General features: G+C 38.3%; 1 protein-coding gene across 2 annotated transcripts in view; it reads right to left on the reverse strand.

Annotated features, from left to right (window-relative positions):
* LOC131998152 (uncharacterized) overlaps window positions 1-25,886 on the reverse strand; it is a 65,864-nt gene that overhangs the window by 28,901 nt on the left and 11,077 nt on the right. The window lies entirely within an intron of this gene.

Below are 25,886 nucleotides of genomic sequence, written 5' to 3' on the forward strand. Positions count from 1 at the left end.
ATAAGCCAGCAACTATTCCAGCTTTGGAAGACAACATTTCCGAAGAAATTCGGGCTATTCCGGCCGAAATGCTCGAAAAAGTTGCCCAAAATTGGACTTTCCGAATGGACCACCTAAGACGCAGACGCGGTCAACATTTAAATGAAATTATCTTCAAAAAGTAAATGTCATGGACCAATCTAACGTTTCAAATAAAGAACCGATGCGATTTTGCAAATTTTATGCGTTTTTTTTTAAAAAAAGTTATCAAGCTCTTAACAAATCACTCTTTATGAAATTCAAACAATATGTTGTATTAAAATCACTTTTAGGGCAAAGTATACAAATTTTGAAGAATCAAGTTTTCTTTTAAACTCATTTTTTTCCACAACTCTCAATTAATGGGGAAAATTTTTACAAAAACCTATGTTTATGTTTCCAGTATTTCGCCGATTATCGTCATCAGGAAATATGTAGAAAAAACAGTTATTCCCTGATGACGATAGTCAGCAATGTACCAAAATATTAAAAAATACAAATAAAACAACTAATAAAACAACTAATAAAAACTCATTAAGAACCGCCATGCCAAACTTTGGATACCCATCACCATGGATATATTGATTATGCTATTCTATTATAACTCTAACTTATTAGTTGGATCGAAACCAATACTTATTGGTTTCGATCTGGATCATATTTCAATTACAGAGAAGCCTTATTAAAGTTATAGATTAAAATTTCAGAGAAATAGGTTAATAAGGAATTTGAGCTTTTATGCTCATATCGGATTGGCTACACCATAGTCAATTCGGATATAGGCTGGCCTAGCGCAACTCACTGTTCCAAATTTCCGCGAAATCGGGTGATAAATACGCCTTTTAGGGACTTAGCCTCTAAATAAGCACATCGGTCTGTGCAAATTGCAAATTTTGCCCATGAGCATTCCTCTAAGGAACAGGGGCAAACTTCTCACATATCAATGAGTGCAGTCCAATTCAAGTTTAAGCTCAATGATAAGGGGCCTCCTTTTTATAGCCGAGTCTGAACGATGTGCCGCAGTGCGACAACTCATTGGAGAGAAGTTTTACATAGCATAGTACCACACGTATGTTGCCAGTATAAGGAGGGAAAAACCACCGCTGAAAATTTTTTCTGATGGTCTCGCCAGGATTCGAACCCAGGCGTTCAGCGTCTTAGGCAGACCTCCTCTCTCCTCCTCTGCGCTACGGTAGCACATCGGTCTATATGGCAGCTATATCCAAACGTGGTCTGATGTGAACCATACTCGGTTCGGATATCGGGCAGTTCCAAATTTCTGGGAAATCGGGTTATAAATGTAATTTTTATGGGCTTCAGTCCCTGAATCCGTAGATCGGTCTATATGGCAACTTATATGGTTCGCTAAATCTGGTCTAAAGTGGAACATACTTGGTTCGGATATCGGATGGCCCAATCCAACTCACTGTTCTGCATTTCAGCGAAACCCCATAATAAATTCACCTTTTACGATCTTAAGACCTTAAGACGGCAGAGTGGACTATATTTCGAAATATGGTATGATGTGGACCATAATCGGTTCGGATAACGAGTGGCCTTGTCCAACTAACTGTTGAAAGTTTTAACAAAATCGGGCTATAAGTGCAGCTTTTATGGGCTTAAGACCCTGAATCCGCAGATCGGTCAGCTATGGCAGCTATGTTCAAACATGGTCCGATCTATACCATACTCCCTTAAGAGTTCCAAATTTCAGCGAAATCGGGCGATAAATTAAGCTTTTTTGGGCTTAAGACCTTGAGTCCGCAGGTCGGTCTATATGGCAGTTATATCAAAATATAGTCTGATGTAGACCATACTCGTGGTCTGAGTGGCCTTGTCCAACTCACTGTTCCAAATTTCAGCGAAATCGGGTGATAAATGCGGCTTTTAAGATCTTAAGACCCTGAATCGGCAGATCGGTCTCTGTGGCAGCTATATGGATATATTGCTCGATGTGAATCATATTCGATTCGAATATCGGAGGACCTTGCACAACTCACTGTTCGAAATTTCAGCAAAATCGGATAATAAATGTGCATTTCACGCGCTTTATCCAAATGTGGTCTGATGTGGAACATACTCTGTTCGAATATCGAGAGGCCTTGACCAACTCACTGTGACAAATTTTAAGGAAATCGGGTTACAATCGGGTTATGGGCTTAATACCCTGAATCCACAGATCGATCTTTATGGCAGCTATGTCCACATATGGTCCGATTCATTGTTAAAAATTTCAGGGAAATTGGGTAATAAATGCAACCCTGAATCCGCAGATCGGTCTATATGGCAGCTATATAAAAATATTGCCCAATGAGGAATGCATTCGGTTCGGACATCGAAGGCTTTAACACAACTCACTGTTCGAAGTTTCTGTAAAATCGGATAATAAATACGCCTTTTGCCCACTTCAGACCCTAAGTCGGCAAACCGGTCTATATGGCTGCTATATCCAAATACCTGAACCATGCTCCCTTAGGATATCGGGTGTTCTACTGGCTTTTGTGGGCTTAAGACCACGAATCCACAGATTGGTCTATATGAAAATATTGCTCCATGTTGACTATATTCGTTTCGAATATCGGGGGCCCTTGCAGTACTCGCTGTTCGAAATTTCACCAAAATCGAATAATAAATGCGTCTTTATGGGCTCAAGGCGCAAATTGGGAACATTGTCTATATGGCAGCTACCCATAGAGATACAATTTGGTCAGTTCTTAAACTTAACCAGCGTATTGAAGAAATAGGGATTAATTTTTAAAGGCTGTAGTGTAATTTTTAAAGGCTGTAGTGTGAGTACATCACACGGACGGCCAGACCGATGGACATAGACAAATCGTTTTAGAATTTTGCCTGGATCAGGAATATGTGTACTTTGCAGAGTTGTAAATGAGTGACATCTCGAAATATTTATCAAAGGCCCTATGAAGTGTATATATTCTTGATCTGCCAGTCTGTCCGCACGTCTGTCGAAAAGGAGTTCAACTATAGCTGCCATATAAACCGATCTTCTGATTCGATTCCTTGAGTCTCCGGAGAGCGCAATCGTTATTCGATTTGGATGAAATTTTGTCCCCTGATGTTTTCGATGACATTAAACAGATATGGTCCGAATCGGTCTAAAACCTGATATAGCTCCCACTTAGACCGATCTCCCGATTATACTTCTTTAGCCTTTGGATGGCGCATTGCTTATACGATTTGGTTGAAAGTTTGTACAACGACTTGTCCTAGGATCTCCAACATACGTGCCGAATATGGTCTGAATCGATCCATAACTTGATATAGCTCCCATATAAAGCAATCTCCCCATTTTACATCTTGATTACCTATAGGGAGTAATTGCAATTCGTCTGCTCCGGGCGGACCAGTCATCGGTCTTGTCTACGTGCCATTTGTCGAGATACTGAACACAGTGAAGGGGTGAGCAGGTCGGCGTCGCTGGCGAGGCGGGCAAATGCGCTATGGCCAGTCATCGATCAGAGGAGGACTAGGGAGTTGCTGGCGTTCGATAAGAAGTCAATGAGTACCTTGACAGGGGTCATAACCGCATGGCTGCGCGCATGGAGATACCGCACAATGACTGCTGTAGGAGTTGCCTCGATGAGAATGAGTCTGGGTCTGCAGAGACATAGGCTCTCCTTTCTGGGGAGCCGTTTCTTCTGTGATCTGGGTGAACTTGTGAACGTACCACATGTATGTTTACTGAGGTTTGTTGAAGGAACAGGATGGTTGCCACGGGGGTTGCCATAATCTCCGGGCTTTTCTTTTCCCCCCGCTCCGGTTCTCTATCCCTCCTGTCTTTTTTTATTCGTGTAAAACCTCTAGTCCGAGATCTCACATCTTCTTTATTTTCCCTTTCTCTCTCTAGGGTACCACAATAGGCCAAACTGGCCTCCCAGTGAACTCACCTGTGGTGGGCAACCCATTCAACCTAATCTAACCCATAGGGAGCGATTTTTATCAGTTTGGGCTGAAATTTTCAAAAGAAAAGAAATTTTCCATAAAAATTGGATTTTACCAAAAATTACAAGGAAATTAATTTTGCCATGACTTCAGTTTATATTTTCTCTTAACAAACATTTATTTAAAACCCAATTTTTAAAATTCATGTGTCATTCTCGCTATTGCTCTTTGTCTGCAAACTTATTCCCTTGCATTAATTAGTATTGTCTTTTTCCAAATCTTTCTTAAATTGTTTTCCATCTTTGACAACAAAATATTCTTAAAACTCGAGAAGAAAAAAAGTTTTAATCCTTTTCTTCTTCGTTTGCTCCTCCCATTTTCTGGTTATGCTTGAATACTTTAAAACAAAATCTATTCTGAATTGATTTTGGATGCATTATAAATAACCATTTGTAAGGTTTACACTCCATCAAACATTTAGCAAAAAAAAAGACAAAGCAATCCCAGGCCGGCCAGAGAGGCAGTCCCCCCAACCACCAACCAACCAAGCTAAGAGCAGTTTTCCAGCTATTCATTCCGTTTGCTTAGTCTCTGCACACAAATGACCAACCGACCGACCGAACCAACGACCCATTCATTTTCGACTTAACTGTTATGGACATTTTGAATTTTCAAAATCAAACGAGGATTTGTGAGTGGAGTGGAGCTAAATGCAAATGCAAAGTGTTTGAAAAAAAAAACTTCCTAACCATGGTGGAAAACTATTAAAACTTTTGTAACGCCGAAAAACGGAACAGTTGTAGAGGACAAAAATGAATCGAAGGAAGATAAGTCTAGGCCAGAGAATAAATTTTCCAGTAACACTTGAGTTTTTCGTTAACACTTTCGTTTGGCAGCAGAATATCATTTATCTCTGTGGCAACTCGTCTAAGGGGCTTTATGTGTTGGTTTGTCGTCTCTAGCGGGCCTTTCTTGGTATTTGCTTAAAAGTGCCGGCAGGAGATTCCCAGCTTTGTCCTCTTTCTTCTTTTCTCATGTATGAATGTCAGTACTTTCGTATGTCTTATGCTGTGGCACAGTGTGGCAATCCATGCCCAGAGATATTAAAAAAATATTTCGTTTGCTTTGCCTGTTTGCGCTTTCTTTTTATGGTCTTAAAATCTTATTGAGATTCCATTGCAGGATATTGGCCGGCTTTAGACCATTGTTTAATGCTTTCTATTCAAAGAATAGTAAAGAAAAAAACTTTAAAAAGTCAGCAAAAAGTGTGTTGCTGCTGGAAGTCTTTGACTGGTTTCCTTTATCCCGCGATTTCATTTTCAACCACGAAAAATCATCAGCAGGAGATGTTAAATGCTTTACAACCATTTTAACTAGATTAAGTTGTAAAGCACATATCTGAAAGATATTTTCCAGAGATGTGCAGAATATGTATGAAAATTCATTTTCCTAAGAGAAAATTAAGGAATTAATTTTTCAAAAGAGAATAAGAAGCAGAAACACAGCAAATTGTTGTTGCTCTTTACTTAAGCATCCGTTATTTGTGTGAATGGTAAGCCATAGTATAAGTGGTGAGAGTGTGAGAGGTGACTGGTATGTGCGAGAAAAAGAGTATGCACTTTTGGGATGCGGGTGTGTGGTGGTGTGATGCGTGAGGCCCTACTTGATGTTCTTTGGCAGGAGGTCAGTCAATAGTTTAAGCTGCGGCTATGGACAATGATGTTTGCTGTTGAATATGTTGGCGACGGTTAAATACAACTTTGGCAACGCACTTAAGTTAACATGAAAAGGAGTCAAAGTAACTAATTGTGTGGCCACACTATGCACTAAATGAAAGAAATAGTTGGCGGAGAGTTAAAACAAGCAAAGCAAAGAGGGCGCAGTATTTTTGCTTACATTATGTGATGGGTCCCATATGATTTAAGATAAAACTTGTAAAAGCGTGCTAAATTCGGACGGGCCGAATCTTGGGAACCCACTACCATGTATTCTGCTAAAATAATGGAGCTATATCTAGTTATAGACCGAATTGGACCATACTTGGCGTAATTGTTGAGAGTAATAACAGAACACTATGTGCCAAGTCGGATAAAAATCGAGCCTTGTAAGGGCTCAAGAAGTCAAATCGGGAAATCGGTTTAAATGGGAGCTAAAGCATGTTCTTGACCGATATGAACCGTACTTAGCACAGTTTTTGGTTGAGTCATAACAGAACACCAAGTACAACATTTCAGCCAAAACGGATGAAAATTGCGGCTTCCAGGGGTTCAATAAGTCAAACCGGAAGATCGGTTTATATGGGATCCTTTTTAGGTTATAACCAGTTGTTGGGAGTAATAATAGAACACAATGTGCAAAATTTCATCCAAATCGGACAAAAGTTGCCGATTCTATGGGCGCAGGAATTCAAATTGGGAGACCGGTTCACATGGGAGCTACATCAGGTTATAGACCGAATTGGACCGTACTTGGCTCCGTTGTTGGGAGTCATAATAGAATATTATATGCAATAATTCAGCCAAATCGGTAAAAAATTGCGGATTCTAGGGGCGCAGGTATTCAAATCGTGAGATCGGTTCATATGGGAGCTACATCAGGTTATCAATAAGACGATTTCGATATCTGACAAGGTCAGATACTTAGGAGTGATCTTGTACAGGAAACTGAATTGGAAGTGTCACATTCAGGAGCGTACTGAGAAGGCTCACTGATGTTGGGCACTATGTAGGCAACCCGTAGGCTCAAAATGGGGCCTGGAGCGTGATTAGACCAATACTTACTTACGCCTCTGTGGTTTGGTGGATTGCTATGGAGAAAAAGTGCAACATAAGGACCATACAACAGGTTTAGAGAACATGTTGTTTTGGCATAGGCGGAGCGATGAGGACCACGCCCATTAGGGCACTGGAGACTATTCTAGATATCCGACCCATTGACATAGAGATTAAGTGTGAGGCAGCCACTGCGGCTATGAGACTTAAGACGATGAGGGAATGGATTGAGGAAGGAAGCAGCTCATACCATCGCGGTATAATTGAGGCGACGATAGCAAACCTGGAAGGAAGGGAAGAGGTTTTCGATCGGATACCTGAGATGAACCTTGAAGTCAAGTGCGAGGCACTGCTGCCATCGACACAGTCTTGGATTGACGAAACCCTAGTATTGCCTAGAGGACAGAGTGGGCCTGGAGGTCTACATTGAGAACCCAGGGACTGAGATCTGTTTTAGACTGCCGGCGGATACCTGAAATGAAGCTTGAGGTCGAGTGCGAGGCACTGCTGGTCTTGGATTGAAGGAACCCTAGTGTTGCCATCTGTTGCACGGATCATGTTACGCGGATGGATCAAGGCTAGGGGACAGAGTGGACCTGGGTGTCTTCATTGAGAACGCAGGGACTGAGATCTGTTTGAGACTGCCTGACCATAATATGGTCCAGCAGGCTGAGATCCGGGCGATCACGGAATGGGTGAAGTGGTGTGGTGTTAACGCGAGGACGTCGAGTGTGAACATATTTATCGACAGTAAAATGGCCATAAGGGCAATAACAACCAGGACGGTAAGGTCACGAACGGTCTTGCAGTGCAAGAAGGAGATTAACGCCTTCTCTGAGGATGGTAAAATCCCCATCGTTTGGGTGCCGGGCCATAACGGAGTAAGGGGAAATGAAAGGGCAGACGATTTGGCAGTGAAGGTCAGAGGACTGCCGTCAATAAACTTGGTTAATCCGAAACCTTTCGGGTCGACGCAGTCCGATTTAAGGGAGTGGGCGACGAATGTGCATGCAACATTGTGGAACAGCGAAACGGTCGGTAGGACGGCGAAAATCCTATGGGGGGATCCAGATCGTGAGAAGACGAGATTATTAGTGAAAGGAAGCAAGAAGCAGGTCGGTATAGTTATTGGTATCTTAACGGTACACACAGGACTACGAGCTCATTTATGTAAAATCTGTGCGTCAAGTGATGGCATGTGTAGGGCATGCGGGGAAGATGATGAGACGTTGGAGCATTTCCGTTGTCATTGGCCGGCTTTCGCGTCTAACCGATACCGGTACTTAGGTGGAGACACAATACCAGACATGAACCAACTTAGGGGAGTGGTATTGAAATCGATTAAGGATTTTGTAAGTACCACGGAATTCCTAACTTAAAATTTACTTTTTAGAGGTTACTTTATAGTTCTTAGAGCGCACAACAAGCCGATTGCTGGCTTAGGTGTATGTCCATAGTGGCATGGGGCGGATTAATATTTGCACCCCCTTTTCAACCTAACCTATCAGGTTATAGACCGATTTGGCCCGTACTTGGCACAGTTGGTGAAAATCATAACAGAACACTCTGTGTAAAATTTGAGTTAAATCGGACAAAAATTGCGGCTTCCAGGGGCTCAAATATCAAATCTGGAGTTTGGTTTATATGGGAGCTATATCCAAATCAGAAACGATATGGCCCATTTGCAATCCCCAACGACCTCAATCTATAAGAAGTATCTGTGCAAAATTTTTATTAGCTAGATTTACGCGTTCGACGGCATTGATGCTTAGTTTGTATAGGAATAGTAAAAAGAAAGGCTTCTTCTTTCTTACTGCGCTAAGGAGAGTTAGAGGACTTATTGAACCCTGTTTTAAGACTAAAGCGTGCTTTATACCGTACTGTAACTGAATAACGGCACACACATTCTTATAAGTTCTTTGATATGCCATTCTTTGAATAGAAAGCATTGAATATGATTTCGAGGTGGAATATGTTCAACAAATGACGAAAGGATTGATTTTAATTATTTTTTTTTTAATCTTTATTTTTGATTTTAATTTTGTCCTTACCCGTCACACTGTGCGTGGCCACAATGTGCGATTTAACTGAGAGCCATTGCAACGCATATATATTTGGCATATTTTCAAACAAAACTGCTCAAAGGGCGCGTGGATGAAGCGTTTCTTTTTTTTCTGACATTGGGGGTCGAAAAAGTTTTCTGTGAGTTGTTGTCATTTTTTTTTTCTCTTTACGAATTTTAGCTTGATTTATGATTTTGCCCTGTCAAAATTGGCAACATACTGACATAGACGCTTTACAAGAAACGCGCACCAAGTGTCAGCTAGAGTTGGGTGCTGCTGTTGCCGTTGCTGCCGCGAAGGGTGTGAGCGGGGGTAGGGGGACGACAGGCCATAAAGTATGCATTACAAATAGCCAAACGAAGCGTGGCGTTATCTAAAGTTCCTGCACTTATTCATTCATTCCTTCGTTAGTTCGTCGGTGGGTTCGTCCCTAGATACTCCGGCTTGGGTTCTTGAGTTTAACTGGCTGGTTAGTTAGTCAGACAGTTGGCTGGATGTTCTAGCGTATGGCTGGTTCGTTGGTTGGTTGTTTCTTCTTAACAAATTCTATTCAACACTGTGTCATCCATGAATAAATTGTCTTTGTGTTTTGTATTCCTATGACTTGCATTGGTTGTACAAGTATTAAATCACAACATCATCAATGGGCTAACTAGAGTGTTAGGAGGGCCAGTCGGTGATCGGAAAATAAGTGGAATAAACGTGTATGACATAAAAAGTTTTAAGGGCATGGTAATGAAGAGGTGAATAGTTTAAATTACATAACGTCATGGTGCATTATGATGCGTTATGTTACGTAATAATACGTTATGTTACGTAATGAAGCCTCACGTTACGTAATGATACGTTACGAAATAATACGTTACGTTGCGTCACGATACGTTATAATTATTATTAAATTTTTAATTTTTTTAAAATTTTTTTTTAAATTTTTAGTTTCTTTATTTAATAATTTTTTTTTGGATTTAATACTTTACGTAATAATACGTCACGTTAGGCAATAGTACGTTACGTTGCGTCACGATACGCTATAATTTTTATTAAATTTTTGGATTTTTTTTTTAATTTTTAGTTTTTTTATTTAACAACATTTTTTGAATTTAAAACTTTTTTTTAAGTATAACTTGACAAAATCTTTTAACCGATTTGTTTACTTTGTTGGACTATATTATGTTTTAATGAAAAAAAAAAGACATTCTTAAACTATTTTCTTACGCTTCAATTTATTTATAATTTCCTTAGGTTGTTTCCCTCTGTGACAATGACTTTTTTGGGAGTTATGGAGACATGGCTTAGTTATGCACTTTTGCAAATGTGAGTTAGTATGCTCAACAAAATAAATATTGTTAATGTTTTCTAGTTGATGGTCTTGTGTGTTGTTGTTGTTGTGTCTTTTTATCTGCATAACGCAGCAAGACAAAGTTTAGGTCATAAACTATCATGCGGTCAGGAATAGAGCACTAACGGTATGAATTTTTAAAATCCAAATATAGAATTGGTTATAATTCACTCTAAACGCAGACGGGGTTAAAGGACTTTTGAATTATTCTTTATTTACTTAAGAAACCATAAAATAGTGTTTTCAGTGGCAATGACAATTTTTTAAATGTTAGCCAATGTTTAATACAAATTTTGAGTCATTCTGTAACCAATTCTACAGTCATTCAATCTTCAGTTTAGAGTTTTTGGCTTAAAGCAAACTTTTATAACCACCAACATAGGATGGGGGAATACTAATCTCGTTATTCCGTTTGAAAAACCTCGAAATATTGATCTGAGATCCCTTAAAGTATATAAATTCTGGAACGTCTTGCATTTTTATTCGATCTGGCCATGACCGCCGGTCCGTCTGTCGACATCACCATAGCGGTCGAACGCGTAAAGCTAGCCGGTTGAAATTTTGCACAGATACTTCTTATTGATATAGGTGGTTGGGGATTGTTAATGGGTCACATCGGTTCAGATTTGGATATATACCCCCTTTAAAGCGATCCCCGGATTTGACTTCTTAAGTCTCTAGAGGCTTCAATTTTCATCCGATTAGGCTGAAATTTGGAACAAAAACTTGAGTTATGATTTCCAATATCCATGCTTAGTACGATCCGAATCGGTCTATAAACAGATATAGCCCCCATATAAACCGATCCCCGGATTTGACTTCTTGAGCCCTTAAAAGCCTCAATTTACATCCTATTTGGCTGAAATTTGGAACTAAGACTTGAGCAATGACTTCCAACATTCTTGCCAGGTACGGTTCGAATCGGTCTATAAACAGATATAGCCCCCATACAAAACCGATCCCAGGATTTGACTTCTTCAGCCCTTAAAAACGTGAATTTTCACCTGATTTGGCGAAAACTTGGAACAAAGACTTGAATTATGACTTCCAACATCCATACCTAGTATGATTCGAATCGGTCCATAAACTGATATAGCCCCCTTATAAGCCGATTGCCGGATTTAACTTGTTGAACCCTTGGAAGCCACAATTTTGATCCGATTTGGCTGAAATTTTGCACATTGTGTTATGTTATGACTTGCAACAACTGAGTCCAGTACGGTTTAAATCGGTCTATAACCTGATATAGCTCTCACACAAACCGATCTCCCGATTTGACTTCTTGAGTCCCTATAAGCCCCAAGTTTTGTCTGATATGTCTGAAATTTTGCATGTTGTGTTCTGTTATGACTTTCAACAACTGTGGCAAGTACTGTCCAAATCGGTCTATAAACTGATATAGCTCCCATATAAACCAATCTCCTATCTTTTAGAGGAATTTTTCTTGAAATTTAATTTTTTCCGTTAAAATTTTATTTTTTTTGGAAAATTTTCTTTGAAATTTAATGTTTGAAAAAAATTTAAATCCTTTTATTTTAAAAATTTTCATTTAAAATGTTTTGTGGTTATTACCTCTCAAAGAGACTGCAGTAAATCAATTATCCCTTAAATCACAAAACATTGTTTTCCTTAATTTTAATTAAATTTTCCATGCGAATGGAAACAGTTTGCCAATTTCTACTAAGAAACACATCTAAAAAAATACAAAAATCCAAGAAAATGTCATCGACAGACTATTTATTTTGGGGTTTTGTCTTTGACTGTTCTCTCTCTCTCTCTCATTGGTCCTGTGCCAACTTAAGTTGATTTTCCACACAAATGACTTTATCATTGGCATAAACATTTTCTACTGCAATTTTGCCATTTCCCAGAGTGGCAGTGTCATCAGGTCCTGTGCACATATATCGCATGGAAGACATGATGCAGACTTACAAACGTGCGAGCATGGCTAACAAAATACTTTTTTATTACTGCCGTGTAGTATGTCGATACGTGCCAACCACTGGCATCAGTTGTAAATGTGAATCTTCAGTTGACACTTTTAAGTCTTGGTTTATTGTCTATATTTGGATGCAGATGTATATGTAGATGCGGAGATGTTGATGTTGCTTTTGCTGAAAATGCATTCCGTAACACTTGCAGTGCTGTTGGCTTCAATGTCATCACATCTTAAAGTATTTGAGAGTCCTTTTTTTCACTTGTATCAAATAAGTCCCTGGGCATGCTAGGGTTTGGCAAGGACCAGTGTTACCAATGGAAAATGATTTCATAATGATTCGCTTTTAACTCCAAAGGACATTTCATGTAAGCCCCAAATAGCCATGGTGGGTAAATATGATCCGTTTGGAAGGTTTTTCGAGTTGAGGCGGTCCCCCAAATACTTTGGCAAAAAATTGAATATCAGATTCAGTTTCTTCTCTCTAATGCCTATCATTTGAGCTCCATATTGTCATGATATATTCCGTTTGTAGGTTTTTGGGGAAGGGGCGGTCCCCCCAGGTGCCCCACCCCAAAATTTTGTTTTTAGGTTACTTTAAGAGTATAAACACAATTTCCCTTGAATTCCACCATCCGTCTCCGAGATCTGGCGTTTTTGAAAATTACAGTAAGGGGAGGGTCTCCACTCCCTGCCCATATCCAAAAAACGAAGTACCCTATCCAAAAACGAAGTACCCTTTTCGGTTTCTACTCTCTAATGCCTATCATTTGAGTTCCATATTGTCATGATATATTCCGTTTGTCGGTTTTTGGGGAAGGGGCAGTCCCCCCAGGTGCCCCACCCCAAATTTTGCTTTTAGGTTACTTTAAGAGTATAAACACAATTTCCCTTGAATTCCACCATCCGTCTCCGAGATCTGGCGTTTTTGAAAATTACAGTAAGGGGAGGGACTGCACTCCCTGCCCATATCCAAAAACGAAGTACCCTATTTTATCCACGGGTCCATTCTTCACCTTCTCTAAAAGTTTCAAGAAAATAGGTTCAGCAGTTTTTGAATCTATGCGGAACAAACAAACAAAGACAAATTGACTTTTATACCCTCCACCATAGGATGGGGGTATACTTACTTCGTCATTCCGTTTGTAACACGTGGAAATATTGGTCGAAGACCCCATAAAGTATAAATCTTATTGGTCGGTATGAGGTTTTATGTCGATCTAGCCATGTCCGTCCGTCCGTCTGTCTTTGTTTCTGTCGAAAGCACGCTAACTTTCGAAGCGAACAGTCTTAGCGCTTGAAATTTTACACAAATACTTCCTCTTAGACTAGATCCGATAGGATTGTCAATGAGCCATATCGGTCCATGTTTTGATATAGCTCCCATATAAACCGATCTGGGATCTTGTCTTTTTGAGCCCCCAGAGGGCGCAATGCTTATCCGATTTGCTTGAAATTTTGTACTATGAGGTTTTCTATGACGTTTAACAGATGTGCCATGTATGGTTCAATCAGTTCAAAAACTTATATAGCACCCTTGTAAACCGATCTCATGTCTTTAGAACAGTACCGGGTGGACCCGGTCCTTAGAGACTGGATAAATCATATGCTAAGGAACAGGTGGATAAATTGTGTGTCCCATGGCATAAATATAAGGGAAAAAGTGGCGCAAGGCACGCCACAGGGGGGCATTTTATCGCCATTCCTATGGGTGACCACCATAAATGACCTATTACGGATGCTGACTGAGGAGGGATTTGAACCTGTCTGCTACGCATACGATGTTATAATACTTCTAAGGCGTAAGGATCCGAACGAGCTATGCAGAAGGGCCGAAAGGGCCTTGCATATGGCATATGACCCAGAGCTAGACCCAGAGGTCTCAATGTTAACTCAGAGAAGACTGAAATATGCCTGTTCACGAGGAAGACGACGGTGGACCGATTTAACGCACAGCGTTTCCTCATTAACACGATTTCGATATCTAACAAGGTAAAATTTTTAAGTGTGATCTTGGACAGGAAAGTGAATTGGAAGTGTCACATGCAGGAGCGTACTGAGAAGGCTCACAGATGTCGGGCACTATGTAGACGGGCCGTAGGCTCGAAATGAGGCCTGAATCCGAAGATAGTCCACTGGCTCTACAGGAGCGTGATTAGACTAATACTTACTTACGCCTCAGTATTTCGGCGGACTAATATGGGGAAAAAGTGCTACATAAGGACCATACAACAGGTTCAGAGAACATGAGGAGCGATGAGGACCACGCCCCCTGGGGCACTGGAGACTATTCTAGATATCCGACCCATTGACGAACGGATTAAGTGTGAGGCAGCCACTGCGCCTACGAGACTTGAAGCGATGGGAGAATGGATTGAGTATGGGAGCAGGTCATGCCATCGAAGTATAATCGACATTAGGAAACCAGGAAGGAAAGGAAGAGGTTTCCGATCGGGTACCTGAGAAAAACCTTGAAGTCGAGTGCGAGGCACTGCTGCCATCGGCACAGTCTTGCATTGACGGAACCCTAGCATTGCCATTTGGACGATCATGTTACACGGATGGATCAAAGCTAGGGACAGAGTGGAACTGGTGGTCTACATTGAGAACCCAGGGACTGAGATCTGTTTTAGACTGACCGACCATAATACGGTCCTGCAGGCGGAGATCCAGGCGATCACGGAATCCGTGAAGTGGTGCGCCAGAGGATTGACGTCAATAAACTTGGTTAACCCCAAGCCTTTCGGGTCGACGCAGTCCGAGTTAAGGGAGTAGGCGACTAATGCGCATGCAACATTGTGGAACAGCGAAACGGTCGGTAGGACGGCGAAAATCCTAGGGTGGATCCAGATGGTGCGAAGAAGGCTATTAATGAAAGAAAGTAAGAAGGAGGTCAGGACTACTAGCTCACTTTAGTAAAATCATTGCGGCAAGTGATAGCATGTGTAGGGCATGCGGGGAAGATGATGAGACGTTGGAGCATTTCCTTTATCATTGCTCGGCTTTCGCGTCTAACTGACACCGGCACTTAGGTGGAAACACAATACCTGACATGAAACAACTTAGGTGAGGGGTATTGAAAACAATTAAGGATTTTGTAAGTAGCACGGAATTCCTAATTTAAAATTTTCTTTTTAGAGGTTACTTTATAATGTTTAAAGCGCACAACAAGCCGATTACTGGCTTCGGTGTATGTTCACAGTGGCTTGGGCGGATTAATATCTGCACCCTCTTTTCAACATAACCTAACCTAACCTCTGGGGCCCTATTTACCTATTTAGGGAACATTCACAAGTCGAATAATACATATTACCTGGGAAACTCTCCAACGAACAATGTGACACCGAAAGAGATGTCACTGGCAAGCAATGGTCAGGGATAGTTGAAGAAATGTTGTCTGCGTCAACAATCCTTTGGGCAATCGAAAGTTTTCACTTGATAGTTTAATGAAATATTTTTCTACAAAGCCGTTAGAATAACCGACATACGGTAATATTGGCTAGCCTCACTGGAGTGTGGTGAAAGACTGACAGGAGGGGGAGGGTAGTTCTTTTCTCGTTTCCTCTCGTTTGTGGAAAGTTATGGTTTTGCCAATTTGCCTATGACATAACTAAATGCCATGTTGTACATATGTCTTTGCTGTGTGTTTGGTAATGATATGAGGAAGGACTTAGCTTTGTTTGTACAAAATTGCCATATATGAGTATTGTGCAAGCAACACTGAACATTTCATTTGAATTTTACATTTGCTACAGTTACTTTTATGAATATATGAATAAGAGTCTTGCACTAAAAAGAAGGGCAACGTGAAGGATTGCCTATGAATGATTTTTTATTTTATTTAAACTAAATAAAATTTTATATTTTAATGAAAAACAAGTAAGGACGGTCTAAGGTCGGGCGAAGGCGACCTTTTCATACCCTACATCACATTGGATATGCAGGCTAAGTAGTCGAATTTAAAATTTGCTTAAATTTGTTTAGTAGAATTTCGATCAAAATCCGTACATATTGTTTGAGGCATAGAGTTAATCGTTTTGCAAACTTTCGAGAAGATCGATTGAAAAATGGGTTAGCAAAGGCCTTAAAAGGAAAAAACAGGAAGATGCATATATTTGGGAGCTATATCTAAATCTGAACCTATTTCTATTAAATTCAATAGCAATACTGAAAATCATAAGGAAATCCTTTCCAATTTTCGTGTGAATCGGTTAATAAATGACCAAATTATTGCAATACTAGCCCAAATCGGACGAACATATATATGGGAGCTATATCTAAATCTCAACCGATTTCTATGATACTAACTAATAATGTCGAGACTTATAAGAGAATTCCTCGTGCTAAATTTCGTGAGAATCGGTTTACAAATGACTATATATAGTTGCAATTTTAGTCCAAATCGGACGAACGAAATTTGAACCAATCGAAATTTGAACCGATTTCGAGCAAACTTATTAGATTTTGTGTTAGTCGTTGCAGAAAGCCTTGTTCAAAATTTTGGCAAAATTTATTAATAAATGCGCTTGCTGTGCCACTAGAAGTGAAAATCGGCAATATACATATATGGCAGCTATATCTAAATCTGAACCGATTTCTATGAAATAGAATAATAATGTCGAGACATGTAAGAGAATCACTAGTGCAAAATTTGGTGAGAATCGGTTTTCAAAAGACGATATAATTGCAATTATAGTCCAAATCGGACGAACATATATATGGGAGCTATATCCAAATCTCAACCGATTTCTATGAAATAGAATAGTAATGTCGAGACTTGTAAGAGAATCACTAGTGCAAAATTTGGTGAGAATCGGTATACCAATGACGATATAATTGCAATTGTAGTCCAAATCGGACGAACATATATGTAGGAGCTATATCTAAATCTGAACCGATTTCTATGAAATTATCCAATAATGTCAAGACTTATAATGGAATTTCTCGTGCAAAATTTCGTGAGAATCGGTTCACAAATGACGATATAATTGCAATTTTTGTCCAAATCGGACAAACATATATATGGGAGCTATATCTAAATCTGAACCGATTTCTATGAAATAGATTAATAATGTCGAGACTTATAAGAGAATTACTAGTGCAAAATTTGGTGAGAATCGGTATACAAATGACAATATAATTGCAATTTTAGTCCAAATCGGACGAACATATATATGGGAGCTATATCCAAATCTCAACCGATTTCTATTAAATTCGCAAATAATCCCAAGACTTAGAAGAGAATCACTAATCCGAAATTTCTTAAAAATCGGTTTACAAATTACGATATAATTGCAATTTCAGTTCAAATCGGACGAACATATATATGGGAGCTATATCCAAATCTGAACCAATTTTTTTCAATTTCAATAGCTTTTGTCTCTAGGTCCAAGAAGATGCTTGTGCCAAATTTGAAGACGATCGGATGAAAATTGCGACCTGTACTTTGTATACAAATTAAAATGGACAGACGGACAGACAGATCAGGTCTATAACCTGATATAACTCCCATATGAACCGACCTCCCGATGTGACATCTTAAGCCCCTGTTATCCGCAATTGTTGTCCGATTTGGCTGAAATTTTGGACGTAGTGTTCCGCCACGACCTTTGAACGCTTTCAGCTAACCGCTTGAAACTTTTGCAACGATCCTTTTTTCTGATGTAGGTTGCAATGGATTGGCATAGGACCATATCGGTTCAGATTTGGGTACAGTTCCGATATAAAATGGTTCTACAACTTAATTTCTTAAACCACTAGAAGCCGCATTTTTTATCCGATATGACAAGTGATGTTCTGTAATGATTTTTATCAATAGTGTTAAGTATGGTCTAAATCGATGTATAACCTGATATAGCTCCCATATATACCTATTGTATATCCCGATTAGACATATTGAGCCCCTGCAAGCTGTAATTGTTGTCCAATTTGGTTGACATTTTTCACGAATTGTTTTATAGTAACTTCAAACATTCCTGTAAAGTCTTATCCAAATCGGACAGACAGATTGACATAGCTAAATCGAATCAGAAAGTGGTTCTGAGTCAATCGGTATACTTATCAATGGGTCTATCTCTCTCCCTTCTGTGTTGCAAGCTAATTCATTAAGTTATAATACCCTGTACCATAGTAGTGGTGTAGGATATAACGAATAAGAAAGAGTTGAGTGCGACCTGGAAGTATCTTAAATAGCATCCATCATGGATCGCAAAGATGCTACTTCGGATTAAGAAGGCAGTTCAGGAGTAAAGCCACTACTCGCCACAGAAACAAACATTTTTGTACCTACCATCATAGGATAGGGGTATACTAATCTAGTCATTCCATTTGTAGCAACTCGAAATATTCGTCTAAGATCCCATAAAGTATATATAATCTTGATCGTCTCGACGTTCTGAGTCGATTTAGTCATGTCCGTCCGTCCGTCTGTCGAAATCACGATAGCATTCGAACGCGTAAAGCTAGCCACTTGAACTTTTGTACAGATACTTCTTATAGATGTAGGTCGTTAGGAACTGCACCATATCGGTTCAGATTTAAATATAGCTCCCATATAAACTGATCTCCAGATTTGTCTTCTGGAGCCCTTCCAAGCCGCAATTTTTTTTTTTTTGATTTGACTGAAATTTTGCGCGTACGATCTAACGGTCTAAATTTGTCTTCTGGAGCCCTTCCAAGCCGCAATTTTTTTTTTTTTGATTTGACTGAAATTTTGCGCGTACGATCTAACGGTCTAAATCGGTCAAGAACCTGATATAGCTGTCTTATAAACCGATCTCGCGATTTGACTTCTTGAGCCCTTACAAGCCGCAATTTTTGTTCGATTTGGTTGAAATTGTGCGTATAATGTTCTGCTAAACCTTCTAACAACTGTGCCAAGTACGGTCCAAATCGGTTCATAACCTGATATAGATTCCATATAAACCAATCTCCCGATTTGACTTCTTACACCCTTACAAGACGAAATTTTCGTCCGATTGGGCTGAAATTTTGAACGTGGTGTTCCTTTATGACTTCCGACTACTGTACCAAGTACGAATCGGTATATAACCTGATATACCTTCTATATAAACCGATCTCCCCATTTGACATCTTAAGTCCTTACAAGCTGCAATTTTTGTCCGATTTGACATTTAAAAGTCAGCAAAAAGTGTGTTGTTGCTAGAAGCATTTGACTGGTTTACCGAATCGCGATTTCATTTTCAACCAAGAAGAATCATCAGCAGGAGATGTCCATTCCAACTAGAGTTTGACACCTCCTGCTGATGATTTTTCTTGGTTGAAAATGAAATCGCGATTCGGTAAACCAGTCAAATGCTTCTAGCAACAACACACATTTTGCTGACTTTTAAATGTTTTTTGCCATACTATTCTTTGAATACAAAGCTTAAAACAAGCCGGACGATGTCCCGCAATGGAATCTCGATGTAATATAGTTATTTACAATTTAAGAGTTTATAATTTAAAACTCAACCTTCCAACCTTTGGAATTGCCTTGTAGTATGTAAATCAATTTTAATTGTGCAGAGATTTTCTTTTTTAATCTCATTTGACATCCTAGTTTTGTGCATACATTTGTGCAAGTATTGCTGCATATATTCAAGTTCTAACATTTGCCCTGCATTAGAATAGTGTGCGGGTATGTGTGACACATTCCGTTAAACTCCTTTATATCCCATACGTGTGCAAATGATATTTTGTGTCGGCCAATATGCTTGAACAAATCACATCGTTGCATTTTGTATGCCATCAAACCGCTTAACTGATTGAAATGACCAATTTAACACCATGTCAATAGTTGTAAAATTGTCAAATACATGCGACAACATTTACTCTTGAATTTTATTTCATTTAATTTTTTTTTTGCTGGTATCTGTTTTAGATTGGTTTTCTGGTATTTATTTAATTGTCACTTCATGACTATTGGCTAGGGACAGTGGAAAGATGGAGGATTTTGCTACAATACAAAATTGACAATGACTTTAAATCGTCACTAATAATAGATTTTCGACTCCAAGAACGATAGAGAGTTGGCTAAATCTAATCTTAGCGGATTTTTGTTTGCACCTGTTGATATACAAAATTGGGATAAAGTGTCTAGGGTTGCCACTCTGACCTCAAAACTCTTCAGATGGAGATTTCCATCCTATGTGGATAGAAATCTCCATCCAGTTTTGGTCTTTTGTACCAAGCAGTTACAAAAGACAAAAACTTTCAATAGAAAGACTAAGTAGAGAAATTAGATGTCAGAACGCTGAAGACGATTGGGATTTCCTTAGTTAGATATAAATTTCCTCAGTTAGATATATAGATATCCTGAGAGTTACCATATCATCAATCATTATAAATTTTTAATTTTTTGAAAACTTGAATTCTTAAAATATTATAATTTTTTTTCAATCCCCAACAAACACTGTCCATTGCTAAGCCATGCCATGGCTTACATATCCAATAGCAAGAAATTAAATTTTTTGTGATCTTTTTTGATGTTTTTTTTTTTTTTTTTTGGATCTCTCGTTAAGCGGGTGGATAGATTGAAAAACAAGTTCAAATGATTTTTATGGGATTGCTGTGATTTGATTTTTCCCATTCCTTCCATGTTGTCCATGGGGGACGAAGCGTGTGGAGCTCCATATGTTGCATGTATGCATTAACATTCATGGAGGGGATAAGTTGCAATGTTCTTCAAACAATAAAAAAAAAAAATAAAATCTAGATTGAAACTACAAGAGCAGAATGTAAAGCGAATCTAAATTTTTGATTATTTGCCAATTTTTAAACAATGGCAATGGCAAAGGAAATCCATAACAATGGCAACAAATGAACTGTGAACTGAGCTGTGGTGCAAACGATTTAAAACGAAACTCATTCACATTGTAAATGTGAGTGTTTGAAATTCAACTGATTGTGAGGTTTGATGAATACAAGCAATTTAGAAAAACAAACATTGAAATATTTTGAATTTTTAAAGTTTTAAGTTATACTACAAAAAAAATATTAAAAAAAAATTCAATCATTTTTATTAATAAATCTAAAGAAATTTTGTTAACAAATTTGAAATTTAAAAAATATATATATTTTTTTTTTTTATTTAAGAAAAACATTTTTGTTAAAAGTATTTAAAAAAAAATATTTTAAAAATATTTGTTATTATTTTAAATTTAAAACTATTTAATAGAAATCTTATATATAACAAGTAAGAGCGTGTTAAGTTCGGCCGCGCCGAATCTTATATACCCTCCACCATGGATCGCATTTGTCGAGTTCTATCTCTCTTTATCTCTTTGTAGGCAAACAAAGAATATTGAATAAGAACAGTTATGCTATTGGAGCTATATCAAGTTATAGTCCGATTCGGACCATAAATGAATGCTGAACATTGTAGAAGTCAATTTTCGGAAACGCTAGATCTCGCTAGATCGATTTTAGCGAAATTGTGTATGCCACCTTATGTTACCCAAAAAACACGAAATTGGTAAAAAAATTTTGGGTCAAATAATTGGGGGGACGCCCCATCCCAAAACCCACCCGAACGGACATGTGCACTAATTGGGACAATATGGGTATCAAATGAAAGGTATTTAAGAGTAGAGTAAGAATTATGTATTAAAATTTCACTCTTAAGTTTGGGGGGATCCCCACCCCCAAAAAGCCCCAAGAGGACCCTTTCACCGCTTTGGGCAATATGGGTATCAAATGAAAGGTATTTGAGAGTAGTGTACGAACTTGGCATTAAAATGTTACCCTTAGATTCGGGGGCCCCCCACCCCCAAAAAATACCACCCAACAGGATACTTTAACCGCTTTGAGTAATATGGGTATCAAAAAAAAAGGTATTTAAAAGTAGACTACAATTTGTTTTGCCCAACAGCTTTGCAAACAAAATCATTTCTTTAATCTGTTTCCTTTCCTTTTAAAGTTATTCAAATACTTTCCATTTATCTAAAACATATAGCAATTATGAAGAAAGCTTGAAAAGGAAGGTATTTCCAATTTTTTATTAAACCTAAAGTTTTCAAAAAGTACAACCAATAAAAAATCAGAAAATGGGATAATCAACTGCAATATCAAATACTTTCTCAATTACTGTATAAGTAATTGAAAAAAGAATTTGTTTTATTGTTATACCTTCAAACACGAAATGTTTTCATAGGAATGACGAAAGTTGGCAAAGATTAAAAAAATATTCAATTTTAACGGCCTTATTTACAAAACTTTTGGAGGCAATCCTAGCGAGACCATCAGAAAAAAATTTCAGTGGTGGGGTTCCCCTTCTAATGCTGGCGACATTTGTGAGGTTCTATGCTTTGAAAAAACTTCTCTCCAAAGAGGTGTCGCACTGCGGCACGCCGTTCGGACTCGACTATAAAAAGGAAGCCCTTATCATTAAACTTAAACTTGAATCGGACTGCATTTATTGATATATGAGAAGTTTGCCCCTGTTTCCTATTGAAATGTTCATGGGCAAAATTTACATTTGCATTTATTGGGTTGCCCAAAAAGTAATTGCGGATTTTTCATATAGTCGGCGTTGAATTTTTTCACAGCTTGTGACTCTGTAATTGCATTCTTTCTTCTTTCAGTTATCAGCTGTTACTTTTAGCTTGCTTTAGAAAAAAAGTATAAAAAGGTATATTTGATTAAAGTTCATTCTAAGCTTTATTAAAAATGGATTTACTTTCTTTTAAAAAATCCGCAATTACTTTTTGGGCAACCCAATACAAAACTTAATACAGATTTGAAATAGGTTTATTTGACAAATTTCCTTTATAGAACTATCATATAAACTTATTTTAAGGCTGCATTAAGCATAAAATAAAATAAGGTAAAATAAAATTATTTTTTTGCGCTTTTTAGTTTGTTCACAAAAATTATTTAATTTTGTTATTGGATTAACCAGCTTAGACCAATATGTTTCTTTTTTCTTGCTTCAATTTAAAAACAAAACACAAAAAACCCTTTAAAAAGTCTCAGCAATTGTGTTGTGTTTTATGTATCAGGGGCGGGTTGCAATGATCGACATTTTGCCCTTTTGCCAGAGGGCTCATCAGATTGCGATGCCCCCAAAATATTACATCTACCTACTCACTAATTAGTGAGCAGTGCAATGGTAGAAGCATATGTTTCGAATGAAACCTAGGGTCTTGTTACTCAACCTTTTCTTATAGCGTTGTAAGAAAAAAGTTAAAATCTAACAGCCAACACTGCTTACTAATTAGTGAGTAGGTGGAAGCATGTAATCTCTTGGTGGCCTAACAATCTGATGAGCTCTTTGGCTAAGAGTGAAATCGCGATCATTGCAGCCCGCCCAAGATACATTTAACACTCCAGACTGGTTTTTATTGAAAACCAGCTGAGCCCGGCCCGCTCCGCTGCGCCCGATAATGCTATGTTGGAGAGCAGAACTCAAACTTTGGAAATTTCTGCTTAGTGTCAGTTGAAAATGTATTCCAATTTTCCTGTGGATTTTTCTACTCTCAAATACCTCTTATTTACACGCCACATTACATTGGTCAGTAAAAAGTCCTGTTTGGAGGTGGAGTGGACTCCCACAGACTTGGTCCCAAAATTGGAAGTCAATTTCGTGCTCTACTCCAAAAGACCTTTCCGTTAAGATTTATATTACCATGGTCGGTAAATATGTTCAATTTGACAAGTTTTTTGGGGGTGGCGTGACCCACGAAACACTTAGTCCCACAATTTAAAATCAGTTTCGTTTATTATTTTAATAAAAATGTAATATTTTTGAATTTTCACAATTTTGTTTGGTTAGTTGCCTTTTAGTCAAAGTTTGAGTTATCTTTTCAATATTTCAATCATACCAATTTGTAGCCTTCAACCCTTTACTTTTGTAGAGATCTTATTCGGGGAATTTAGTAAATCAATTTCTATTTATTTGAGAATTAAATAAATAAAGGGAAAGCAATGCTTGTTTGTCTATTTACTTACTGTGTGACAAAGCATTTAAACACTTTCTAAGAAGTTGTGTACAATTTCATGTTAACAAATAGCTATGCAATTTTAGATTTGAATTGCAATTGCAATTTACACAATTCCATCTTATGACATTCAAATTTGTTGAATGCCTTCAAAGTGGAAAGAGAGGGAGAGAGAGAGATATGAAGGAAACACGTACGTGTTTGCAAGGCAAGCAGATAAGTAAAAGAATGAAATTATCAGTGGTACTTAAAGTCATATAGGGCAGTAGGATGGCATATGTAGAGACTAATATGGTCAGACAGTTATAAAATTCGAGAGTATGAATGTGCTATGAGATGCCGGTAATCAATTTTTTATAAATCTTGGTCTATCAGTGTGAGTTTATAGCTTCGACTCAGAACAATGGTTTTTGTCTCTCGCTAAAAATTTTTTTTATGAGATATCCCTGCAAACATTTTTGATCGCTAAATAATCTTCTGCGAATCTTCTAGGTGAATGTTATGATCGCTCGTCTAAGAGTTGTAGACGACTCCCCTCTCGTGAGGAGTTGTGTCCTCAAGATGAAGCCTCTGGAAAAGTGTTCCGCGAATCTTCCATAAGAGTTGCAAAAGAGTAAGTCAGAAGAGTCTTGGAAGATCTTAGAATCACGCAAGAATCGTATGTAGGAGTAAAAAATGAGTCTTTTAGATGGTTTTTAAAATACTCTTCTAGAAGAGTTGCGTATTACTCGCCTGGGCGAGTATCAAATAAGTGTTTCGGAATATTTATGAAATATTTGTCTAAAAGAATTGCGCGCAATTCTCTTGGAAGTTCTAAAAATGCATATCAAGATAAGTTGCTCATCAAAAACGAAGCTACTAAGAAAAAACTAAACAAAAAAAAATTGTGTTACTCGCAGTGTTGCTACTCAGGAATATTATTTCCTAAACAAATTTAAGAAAAATTCTACCAGACGTGACCAAAACCTACCAAATGTTATACAAGCCAAAAATGTGGCACATGTATTTATACCCACCACCGAAGAGTTTGCCATTTTGCCATTCCATTCGGAACACATCAAATTATACATTTTCAATAGTACCAAGTACTAGATCGGCGTTATTCACATAGGATCTAGACATGTCCGTCCGTCTTTTTGTCCAAATCACTCTATAGGCTTGCGTTCAAAGGCGGTCTATATATTGATATATCACCCTTAATACCGATCTTCCGATAAGAAATCTTGAGTTTTGGAAGTCGCACAGAGTTTGGATAAAGCGATCTCCCGATTTAAATGTTTTAACCCAAAAATTCTCTTTACTCCCCATATTCGCTGTTACAGTGGGTTGCATGGACACCTCAACATGTCACTTTGGACTAGATTTGACCTTATTTGCATGTAGCTGCCACATAGCCCTGCTTTCCGATTAAAGGCATTCAAGGCACAAAAGCCGCATTTTCTTCCTAGAATTTACGAAGTTTGGAAAGACTTAATTTGGAAGAAATCGCTGAAATTTGAAGCAATGGCACCCCTAGTAACAATATTTGGCCCCCATCCACGGTTTTGTTCTGCACTCTTAACGATTACACAGAAACGAATTTTGAGTTATCGTCGACGATTTTTTCAGTAATTAACTTGGTATTTATATGATGGAAAATCCTACCAAAGATTGAGGTCAGCCTACCAACCTATCAAAAAAAAAAAAATTTTACAAAATCTCAGCCAAATTGGATAATAATTGCGCCCTCTAGGGGCTCAAGAAATCAAGACCCCAAATCAGTTTATATGACAGCTGTATGAGGTTATGAACCGGTTTCAACCATACTTAGAGCAGATGTTGGAAGTCATAACACAACACCTCATGCAAAATTTCAGCCAAATCGGATGAGAATTGCGCCCTCTAGCGGCTCAAGAAGTCAAGACCCCAGTTTGGTTT

This window comes from Stomoxys calcitrans, chromosome 5 (genome assembly GCF_963082655.1).
Source record: "Stomoxys calcitrans chromosome 5, idStoCalc2.1, whole genome shotgun sequence".
In the NCBI taxonomy this organism is placed as follows: domain Eukaryota; kingdom Metazoa; phylum Arthropoda; class Insecta; order Diptera; family Muscidae; genus Stomoxys; species Stomoxys calcitrans.